We start from the raw sequence: 12,347 nt of genomic DNA on the forward strand, positions 1-12,347 counted from the left end.
TGGGGAAGACATAAGAGGGAAGCTAATGAGAAGATCTCAGTGTAGTCTGGGGAGTGGGGGGAATGCCAAAAGATTAAATCTACCTAAATAGGAATATACTGAGAAACTGTCCATGAGGATTTGAGCCTAGAACAAAGGAAAATAATTCTAAGAATGCTCCATTTAAAGGTCCAGGTGCCATTTAAAGATCCAGAAACTATTTTTAAACATACATAATTTAAAGGGATGGTGGTGTTTTAGTTGTTAAGTTTTGTCTGACTGCGACCCTATGGACTATAGCCTGCCAGGCTCCTCTGTCTATGGGATTTTCCAGGCAAGAATACTGGAGTGGGTTGCCAGGTCCTTCTCCAGGGGATCTTCCCAGCTCAGAGACTGAACCCTGGTCTCCTGGTTGGCAGGCAGATTCTTTAGCACTGAACCACCTGGGAAGCTGATTTAAAGGGATACGTGTAATTAAGTGAGGAATCTATTGAAATGTATAAGTTCTAAATGAAGAAAAAAGGTCAAATGAAAGGAAGAAACACCTTTGGCAATTGGGTGGTAAAAGAAAAAAAAAAATGAAAAGAAAATTTAGGATCCTGAAAGACAAATAGCAACAAAAAAATCCAAGGGCTCTTTGATAGGATTCTTAGATATAATATCAAGGGCACAAGCAACAACAACAAAAAATAAATAAATACATTGGACTTTCTCAAAATGAAAAACTTTTGTGCACCGAAGGACATTATTAAGAGATTGACAAGACCACATATGAGATGAAAGAAAATATTTGCAATTCTTTTATTTGATAGATGTCTAATATCCAAAATATATGAAGAATACCTACACATCAGCAAAAAAGCGGGGGATCAAATGACCCAATCAAATCATTGGCAAAATACTTGAATAGACACTTCTACAAAGACATACAGATGATCAATAAATTAATGAAGTGCTCATCATCATTAGTCATTAAAGTAATGCAAGCACAAGGCAAACCTTAAACAAGCATCACTCCTGTGATGGTAATAAAAACAATACTCTGCAAACATCACATGTTGGATAGGATGTGGAAATATTAGGACCCTCCTACATTGCTGGGAGGAATGCAAAATTGTTCAGCCACTGTGGAATAGTTTGGCAGTTAATAAATGGCCTTTTTCCACTCTTAGATGTATACCTTAAAGAACTGAAAATAGGTACTCAATATATGTGCATGTATATATGTGCATGTATCTTCAAAACAAAACAATTTACAGTATCCAAAAGGTGAAAGCAGCCCAAACACCTATCAATGGATGAATGGATAAAGACATTTTGATAAATACATGCAATGTAATCTAAATGACTCGAGTTTTGATGGGATTAGGACAAGCAACATATTTATGTTTTACCTAGGCTTTCCTCTCTGAAACAGTAAATTAAGGATAACTAGGAATAAGTGTACATGATTTTTTGGCCTAACTCTACTTTCTGATGACTCATGTCCAACACAGATCATAAAATAGGGGTAGACATTCTCTTGCATGAAAATTATATCTCCCATATAGGGATATACAAAAGGAAGTATTAGGTTGGCCTCACAAAGATCTGCAGGGTGCACCTGTTTTCCTAGTAATGTTAGAAACTCTACAACTGAAACAGAAGAAATCTCACACTAGTCCAGCACAGATGAACTTGATTTTAGGTGAAATTTGAGAAGCCCAGACCTAAAGAGTGATTTGCAAAAATTTGATAATAAGAGAGAATGACTTTATTTAAAGTTGAGCAAAAAGCTACATTAGATTTTGGAGTAGAATTGGTTGGTCAGTCAGAGAAAGTGGTACATACAGCAGCTTATAATCTATAGTAAATGCAGGACAAAAGAAAGGAATAAAGCTGAGAATTCAGAAGTAGTATTATAGAATTCAGTAATCATAGAATACTTTAATATGCTGGCATTTTCAATAAAATGCAAAAAAGCTCAGGTACAAAAAAAACTTGAGAATGTAGACTAAGATATACATAGTCTGTAAAGACTGGGTAATCGAATAGCATCAGATTAATTAAAATACAACAAAAAAAATAACAAAATTAAAATATAAATCAGCTAAGAAATCCAAAAAAAAAAGGCAAAGATTGGCATAACTGATAAATATGTGCTCCAACTATATGCTTTTCACAAGAGGCACATTTTGAGATACTTTCAGAATAAAAAGATGGGGAAAAGTATGCCAAATATAATGTACTCTAATGAAAGGTAGAATGACTTTACTTAATAATACAAACAAACAAAATAAACTCTTAAGGCCAAAATTTTTAGTAGAGAAAATTGTTACTGGAGAAGGACATTTTGTAATGATAAAAAGATCAGTCCATATGAACATAAGAAATTTATAAACATACATGCACCCAAGAACACAGTCAAAATGCATGAAGTAAAGCTGACAGAACTGAACAGACCAACAGATAACAAAATGGCAGCCAAGGGCATGGTTCCTGGCCCTTCCTTCCCTCCCCAACACCTACCCCCACAAGTGCAGCTCAGTCCTGAGACTTGGAATGGAATGCATTGGTAGCAGTGATACATTATTACACTGTTGGTGCAACTTTCCTGAATACTACTGGGACTGGGGAAAGAGAAAAGCATCCACTTCTGTCCTATGTTCCATCTCAAGATGGTGAAATGGACTTCCTGTCATGTCATCTACCCTCTTGATTACTTATTTAAACCGCAATGCCAATTCAACTAATTAGACATTATTTATAGTGTATTGATAGTCCCTTAAAAATATCTGCTAAAGTTAACTTCATATTAAAATTCATAACCTCATTCTTAGTTTATTTTTTTGTATGGTAATTTACATATGAAGTTAACTTCAGCAGATATTTTTAAAGGAGCTATCAATACACTATAAATAATCATTCAGCTGTGTCTGATTTTTTGCAACCCCATGGACTGCAGCACGCCAGGCTTCCCTGTCCTTCACCATCTCCTGGAGTTTGCTCAAATTCCTGTCCATTGAATTAGTGATGCCATCCAACCATCTCATCTTCTGTCATTCCCTCCTTCTTCCCAATCTTTCCCAGGATCAGGGTCTTTTCCGATGAGTTGGCTCTTTGCATCAGGTGGCCAAACTATTGGAGCTGCAGCATCAGTCCTTCCAATGAATATTCAGAGTTCATTTCCTTTAGGTTTGACTGGTTTGATCTTCTTCCTATCCAAGGGACTCTCAAAAGTCTTCTCTAGCACCACAATTTGAAAGCATCAATTCTTTGCTGCTCAACCCTCTTTACAGTACAACTCTCACATCCATACATGACTCCTGGAAAGACCATAGCTTTGACTCCATAGACGTTTGTTGGCAAGGTGATGTCTCTGCTTTTTAATATGCTGTCTAGGTTTGTCATAGCTGGAGAAAGGAATCACAAAATCACTCCAGTATTCTAGTCTTGAGAACCCCATGAACAGTGTGAAAAGACAGAGTACTACTTAATTTATTGATGCTTCAGATATTTTGAAATTGGTTTGATAAATGCATGTTTCCTAGTTGAAGTCTTGTTAATGGTATTAAATTTAGAAGCTGAACTTAATGACTAAGCAATAGATATTGAAATGAACCATTAATTTGGAGTTATTTAACACCAAATCTTGGTCATAATAATGGTTAGACATTTTCATAGTTTTTTGAGCCTAATAAAAGCTTGAAAAATAATTTGCTTTGTTTGAAAATAATGAGACTTAATAAAACCCTTAATCGTAATATTTTATCACAACTGAAAGATATCCTTTATTAATAAGAGAGTGCTGTAACTAACCTGCTTAGTTGGCATTATCTAATAAATTAACTTGATTGAGATTAATAGTCACTAATGTTAAAAACTTATACAGTGGTAAATTTCAATGCTAATGTAATTAAAAATGCTTTCATCAGTGATATGTCAATTCATATTGTTACATTTGGATTCTAATGGTACTAAATGTGACAGCTGAATATTTCTAAGTCTATTGAAATAATTATTAATTCTTTAACAATAATTCATTTTAGCTTAATCTGTGAATTAAGCCTTAAAAAGTGATTTCAAGATGATACTGAATTTATATACATATTCAATAGTTTCATGTTAGATTGTTGTATGTTTTGCAATTTGTAGAGTTGTATTTCCAATATTAAGACTTTTAAATACATATTATATAAGAAGAGAGTATATTATAAATATATACTTTGGATAACCAAGTCGTTTTTTAAAGAAAACTTTTTAAATTTCTTAAAGTTGTAGTGAAATACATAACATTTTTATTATTCTTTCTTCCCCACAAATCCATAGATGGACTTCCCTGGTGTCTCAGACTGTAAAACGTCTGCCTACAGTGTGGGAGATCTGGGTTCAATCCCTGGGTCGGGAATATCCCCTGGAGAAGGAAATGGCAACCTGCTCCAGTATTCTTGCCTGGAAAATCCCATGGACGGAGGAGTCTGGTGGGCTACATGGGGTCGCAAAGAGTCAGACACAACTGAGCGACTTCACTTTCACAAATCCATTAAGTTTACTAAAATATGAATACTGTTTTTAATCCTGGTCCATGCTTCCCTGATGGTTCCGTGGTAAAGAATCTTCTTGCTAATGCAGGAAATGTAAGAGACACAGGTTTGATCCCTGGGTCGGGAAGATCCCTTGGAGAAGGAAATGGCAAGCCACTCCATTATTCTTGCCTGGAGAATTCCATGGACAGAGGAGCCTGGCAGGCTTATAGTCCATGGGGTTGTAAAAGAGTTGGACATGACTTCTCAACTAAACAACAACAGCAACGAATTGTATGACTATACCAGCAGTTATTTATTCTCACATTAATAGACATTTTGATCATTTACAGATTTGGGATATCTCATATAAATTCTTTCTGTGATGTCACAGGGGCATATGTTTCAATTTGTTAAATGGTGAATCTTTTTACACTGCTATAAGAAATGAATAGAGCTTCCAGTTTTTTCCCATCATAGCCAATATTAGTGCTATCAGACTTTTTAATTGTTCTCACTCTAGTGATTGTGAAGTAGTATCTTATTTTAATTTTTGTTGTCATTGTTGTTCAATCACTTAGTCATGTTTGAGTCTTTGTGACCCCATGGACTGCAGTACACCAGGCTTCCCTGCCCTTCACCTTCTCCCAGAGTTTACTCAAACTCATGTCCATTGAGTCTGTGATGCCATCCAAATATCTCATCCTCTGTTGTCCCCTTCTTTGATTTTACTTTGATTTTCACCTGCATTTCCCCAAATAATACTGATCTAGAGTAATATTTTATGAACTTATTGGCCATTTGTATACATTATTTTTTGCATTATTTATCACATAGCTCCCCTTTTATTGTCTTGTATTTTTAAATATTTTTTCAATTGTTTGCTGGTAGCATGTAAAAACAACTGATTTTGTATACTCGTTGAAAGTGAAAATCACTCAGTTGTGTCCAGCTCTTTGCAACCCCATGGACTATATACAGTCCATGGAATTCTCCAGGCCAGAATACTGGAGTGGGTAGCCTTTCCCTTCTCGAGGGGATCTTCCCAACCCAGGCATTGAACCCAGGTCTCCTGCATTGCAGGTGGATTCCTTATGAGCTGAGACAGCAGGAAGCCCTTATACTTGTTACTGATGTTGTATTACTGCAAATACATATTTCATATTCACAGCAAAGAGAAAGACAGTGAAAGACCTGAGGAGGGAGCTGTTCCTGATTATTCACAGCACATGGACCTGCAGGGCCTCCTTGTGATTCTGAATTTGAGGAGAAGCTGGTTTAGACTCCATTTTACCTTTCCGTTGTCACAGTTGACCACCAAATAATATATCCCTGTACTTCCGTTTCTTGTCCTTTGTGATTTTTTAATGCGTTTTGTTTCTTTATATGTTATAAACCCCATAATACATTGATATCATTATCAAACAAATAATCAGTGTCCTTGAAGTGATTTTGAGAAGAAAAAGTCCATTATATGTAGAGGGCGGCAGAGGATGAGATGGTTGAATGGCATCACTGACTCAAAGGACATGAGTCTGAGCAAACTCCAGGAGATAGTGAAGGACGGGGAAGCCTGGTGTGCTGCAGTCCATGGGGTCACAAAGAGTCAGACACGGCTTAGTGACTGAGCGGCGACAACAGATTCACATCTTGTTCTTTTCTGTTGCTCTTCGTTTCTTTCTCATGTGTACGTTTCCATATGTTACAATGTTCTGTCTGCCTAAAGGAATTTATTTATCATTACTTAAAGTAATGATGTGCTGGTGATAAATTCTATCGGCTATTGTTTTTTTTTTTTATTTCCATGATAAAGTATCATTATTTTGCCATTAGATTTTAACAAATATTTTCACAGAGTATAGAGTTCTGGGTTGAGTTCTATCTGTGAGTATATTTTCCACATCACTTAAGGCATGCTTCTCCATTGTTTCTGGCCAACCAAAGCCTTTGTCTATCTGAAAAAGCTATTTCCCCTGTCTTTCAAAGATATTTCTTCCAGGTAAAGAATCCTGAGTTGGCAGCTTTCTTTTAATAGCTTAAAGCTGTTAGTTATATGCATAAATTTCATTTAACCACAGTTCAGTTATATAACACCTGTCTCTCAGCCACAGAGTTAAAATTTCAATTATCACAGTATGTTAAATGTGAGTAATGCCATAGAGTTAAAATTTTAATTATCACAGTATATTAAATGTGAGTAATCTCATAAAGTACAAATATTGCTTCCAGCTGTTTAATCTAAAAATCACCATGTAAATAGTATACACCTATGATGACTGGTGTCCGGTCACGTCATGTCTTTCAAATTCTCCTAGTGATGGGTCACTGTGCATCTGTTACTTCAGTCACACAAAGACAAAAGGTGTCTATTTGTGCTCCTAGAACCTCCCACTGATAAACTTGGATAAAAGTTTACAGTGGATACTCAAAAGAGGAAATTGGCCAATAAAGATGAACACGCAGCAGAGGAAAGGAAGGGATGACATTTGCAAGTGAAATTCAAGTGGAACATAAATCAAATCATGGAAAGAATAGCTGACTGTGGGGATGTTGATACTTGTTTTTCAAGAAGCTCTAGACATGCCGCCGGAGGAATGTCGTGAAAGCTAGTTTATCAATGTAATGAGGAAAGTGTTTTTGACAAAAAGGATGACGATGTCCCACAGGAAGTGATGTCAGCGCTGCCTTTTGTTCGTTTTATTCTCAGCTATGTTGTTGTTTTTATTAACTCACTAAGTCATGTCTGACTCTTTGCGACCCCAGGGACTGCAGCACACCAGGCTTCCCTGTCCTTCACTATCTCCCAGAGTTTGCTCAAATTCAAATCCATTGAGTCAGTGATGCTAGCGAACCATCTCATCTCTGTAGAGCCCTACTCCTTTTTCATTCAATCTTTCCCAGCATCAGGGTCTTTGCCAATGAGTCGGGTCTGCACATCGCTCTTCTCAGCTGTGTGCTGTGCTGGGCTTTGTCAGTTGTGTCTGATTCTTGGCAAACCCACAGACTGTAGCCCTCCAGGCTCCTCTGTCCATGGGATTCTCCAGGCAAGAGTACTGGAGTGGATTGCCATTATCTTCTCTAGGGGAATCTTCCCAACCCAGGTCTCCCATATTACAGGAAGATTCTTTACTATCTGGGCCACCAGAGAAGCCCAAGAATACTGGAATGGGTAGCCTATCCCTTCTCCAGGGGATCTTCTCAACCCAGGAATTGAACTGGGGTCTCCTGCATTGCAGGAGAATTCTTTACCAGCTGAATCACCAGGGAAGCCACTTCTCAGCTACAGTGGGTTCTAAATAAATATTTTGTTACTCTGTCACTGACTAGAAAATATAACTCCTTTTATTTTTTCCCAAATTTGATCATTTAGAGAAAACTAAGTTTCATACATCAAGTCAGATATATAATTTTTGGTAATGGCTATCCTGATTTTTGTGTGCATGAAATAATCTTTCTATCACTAAAACAACCTTTCCATGACCCTCCTAGCAGAATCAGCTATCTCTTGCATGATTATTTTAGTGAATACCATCCCTCATCCATAAATCTTTTGTTGTCATATTGACTTATGAATCAGTTGTTCACCTCTACATGTTAAATATGCCTTTGTTAGTCAAGGACTCTGACTTTAAATGATCAAATTGTCTTTGACTTACATCTTTTCTGAATGCTTACTGTGTGAAATGCATCTTTCTTATATTTTATTATGTTAGACTTTGGTTTGTTAACTTTATTTAGAATTAGACATTACTGAGTTTCCATGTTTCATTAGTATTGGGAACATGAAAGAAAAAAGTTATTACTGCTTTCACAGAATCCTCTGAAGGAAAATTTATATAACATTTTCTTTTTAAAGAAATTCTTAATTATATGTATAGACATAAAAACGTAATTAATTGGAAGATATCCAAATCATAAATTGAGAGTCATAGTCAGAAGATAGACATTCATAAGCAAGATTTTTTTTTTGGTAAGCTAAGATTTCTATATGAATTATGGAAATTATTGTCATTTACAGTTTTTTTACGGAAAGAATCAATGATTATTTCTCTTATAGTCATGAAATTGGAATTTTCATTATATGAAATTATATATTCATTATATCCTCTTATTGAATATTTTTGGTATCCAAAAATGTTTAGCTTTAAAAGGATTCTATAGGGAATAGATGACAAATCTATTTTTGTCATATACAGAAGAGTATTGAAAATTACCTTCTAGGGTGTTTAATAAGAACATAGTGAGAGATCATAGTTGAACCTATTAATGATAGTTCTCAAAACATTTTCAGATACTTAATCAAATCTAGGAAAAGCCAAATCATACACCCACAATAGGGGATGTGTACCTAGACAGAGTATTAAATAGAAGATAATAATTTCCAGTGTGCTTGCCTTGAAGATTGAGTAAAAAGGACTTGAAAAATATCCAACAATTTTTAATTTAGCTTATTCTGTTTTCATTGTTAGGTGATGGAGAACATATACAGAAAACTAGACATGGATTCTGTTTTCAATAAGGGTTTGGACCATATCATATTAAAAGGTGTAAAGTAATAAGTTTTATGCAGGGGATATTAATAAAATATTGGGTTGGCCAAAAAGTTCATTTGGGTTTTTCCATAGATCTTATGAAAAACTCAAACAAATTTTTGGCTAACTTTATACTATGGAAAGTAGGAATAAATAATTGAAGTCTGATAGTGAATAAATAAAAAAGCTTCCAAGGGATGTTTCCATTTCTTTAAAATGGTAAGGAGGAAGCATGCTAAATGTAGAAACCAAAGCCCAGAATAAAGTGAAAATGAAGAAAATAGAAAATAAACCAAGGTATAAATAGGTGCCAGACACACCTTCTCTCACTAAAAAACAAACAATAACAACAAAAAACTATTAAAGGGATGAAGAATATAACTGAAAATTTAGGTAGAAATCAGATTGTGGATGAACTTGGTCTTCTAGGTCTCCTAGGGCCTTGGAGTTGATTCCAAGAAGGGGTAAAAAATTACCTGGCTTTTGAGCTGGGAAGAGCTATAATCACAACTATGTTTTAGAAAACTGAATCAAAACCATTGTATAGGCTACTCTTTTTTAAAAAAAATGACAACAAAATAAAGTCACATAAGGATATGTGGATATGGATATGGATATATTACCTTTGCATTATCACTCATATTCTGATGAATTTTACCTTAATTGGTAAAACTCCATTAGAACACGAGTGGGTAGTTCATAATTAAACTTCTGAGTGATTTCTTAATTACTTACTTGGTTAGAGAAAGCAAATGAAATCCAGGGCTATAGAGCTGCTTTATTGCTCTGACAGGAGAGTAAATCATATGCAAGAAAGCAGAGAAGCTCCAACAGATCACTCTGGCCTTTGAGCAGAGTGGAACTCTTCACTGACAGCAACCACTTTTTTAAGAACCTCCTGGAAGGAGAGGAAATAGATGAGAATATGAACTCCATAATCATGGCAGACACATTTTAAAAGTCCTTTCCAGTAAACTGGGGTGTTTTGTCTAGTTCCAGCTGGCCAGAAGACTATTTCTGCTGTCAAGATGATAAATGAACCCTGACATTCTCCATATTTGTCATATCTAGACTCAGTCACTATAATGTGCTTTATCTGAACATTAACACAGCAGGCTAATAAAACCGCAGCAAGCACAAAACAGAGCCGCTCACCTTCTGGAAGGAGCAAATCCCTCACGAACAGAAAGGCACACGTTCACCATGGCCGCCATACACAAGAGTCGTACATTGAAGGGGTCCGGGTGACTTTCCTGAGTGAACTGTGCCCTCAAGTTCATTATCCTTCTTTTCATAATGACTCAGATTTTATCAAATGCAGGCTCATTTATCCCCAAACCATTTTTTTTAAGTTTATTTTTCTAATAAGGACTGTTTTTAAAGTTTTTATTGAATTTTTTACAATATTGTTTCTGTTTTACGTCTTGGTGTTTTGGCTGCAAGGCATGTGGAATTTTAGCTCCCTGGCCAGGGATCAAACCTGCACCCTTTGCATTGGAAGGCGAAGTCTTAACCACTGGACCACCAGGGAGGTCTCCTCAAAACTATTTTTAATTTGATTGTTATATGAAGTAGTGATAATCTTGGGGAAAAAAGTTACTTTAACCTTCAAGAAATGGATACATGTCAAGTTAAATAAAGTTAAATAAATATCTGACTGTCATTTCCCCATTATTTCATAAAATCCTTAGCCTACAGTATTCCTGCTTTGTTATTTGTACTACTTAGAAAGTTTCTTCTAAAAATTGAACAGTATTTTTTCTTCATTGTAAATCATGCCCTTAGGACTCAGGAATCAAATTTCTCCATGAATATTGCCATTTGCCAACCTGTAAGTCAAAAGAGGTTGTTTTTTGTTTCTGTGTCTATTTTTCCTCCTGGGCAAAGTTACACTGGACTGAATATATTAGAAATTAGGACTCACCAAAATCTTCAAGGGGTATATGCCTAACTCTTTTAAGCTGTACTTTAACTTTTGAAATCTCATTCTTTGGCTGAGAAAGCAGGTTATCATACATCTCATGTTTTGTAGTGTATGTCCAAAAAATTAGGAGGCAGAGGGGGAGTGATATTTGGGATACGAAGGGCTGCAGTGAGGGAAAAGCCATATCTGATCTACTAGGAAATATTATAGCACATTCTCATATCACAAGTTACCTGACAAACATGAGAAAATTAAAAATTTTTGTAGTGTCTTATTGTGCAGTTCTGAGAAGTAAGAATATGAACTAAAATCTAGTGAAATTTGAGTATGGACTCAGTCCTGAGTAGCATCAAAGTGAGACTTTGTCTTAACAGTGAGAAAAATAATATACTTCACTAGGTGTTATAGTAACATGTATGTTATTAAAGTTATATTCTCTAGCATATAATAAATATTTTAAAATATGAGTTAGGACTTTGTGGGATATCTTTATATAAAAATACCTCTCAGCTATTGATGCCTGTAGAATATTTGTATCAACCTTAAAAATTTCATAGTATGAATATTTTCTATGAGAAGTGTAAATTATTCATATTTTATGATATTATAAGCCACAGACAGACAAAGGCTTTCACAAATGTCTCACTGAATATTAATCACAGAGTCAAATATAGAACTCGTTTTCTTACTCAAGATCAAATATTGTAAGATAATTTATTGTTTTTATACTTTTCTTAAATAAGAAATATATTTTGTTGTTGTTCAGTCACCAAGTCGTGTCTGACTCTTTGCCACCCCATGGACTGCAGCACACCAGGCTTCACAGTCCCTCACCATTTCCTGGAGTTTGCCCAAGTTCATATTCAATGCATTGGTGATCCCATCCAACCATCTCATCCAAAATTCAAAATGTTGCCAACATCAAATATGCTGCTAATAAACATAAGTATTTTCATAAAGCAGAAGAAATATATTTATAAGCAGCTTATTCAATGTTGGCAGTATTTGATTGAAGTTACCTAAAATTTGCAAAGCTTATCCTTCAATGTCCTACAATGCAGTTTTTGCAAAAATGAATTTTAGTTCCACTTCTGGCCATGATGGAACCAGAGACATGATTAAGTAGTCCACAACAGGCAACTGAAAACTGGACAAAATAGATTAAACAACCTTTGTTTTTCAGATATTGGATAATAAGTTGTTCAGGATCGTAATCAAGGAGAAAAGGGAAATAAAATAGGATCGCTTTATTATTGCCTTGGCATTCTGCCTGGAGGCAGTGACTTTATGCATCCATACTTAAATTTACTTACACTTGTTTATCTATTTGGGCTTCCCATGTGGTAAAGAAACTGTCTGCCAATGCAGGAGATACAGGAGACATGTTTTCCATTCCTGGGTGGGAAAGAT

This window comes from Cervus elaphus, chromosome 27 (assembly GCF_910594005.1).
Source record: "Cervus elaphus chromosome 27, mCerEla1.1, whole genome shotgun sequence".
Classification (NCBI taxonomy): Eukaryota; Metazoa; Chordata; class Mammalia; order Artiodactyla; family Cervidae; genus Cervus; species Cervus elaphus.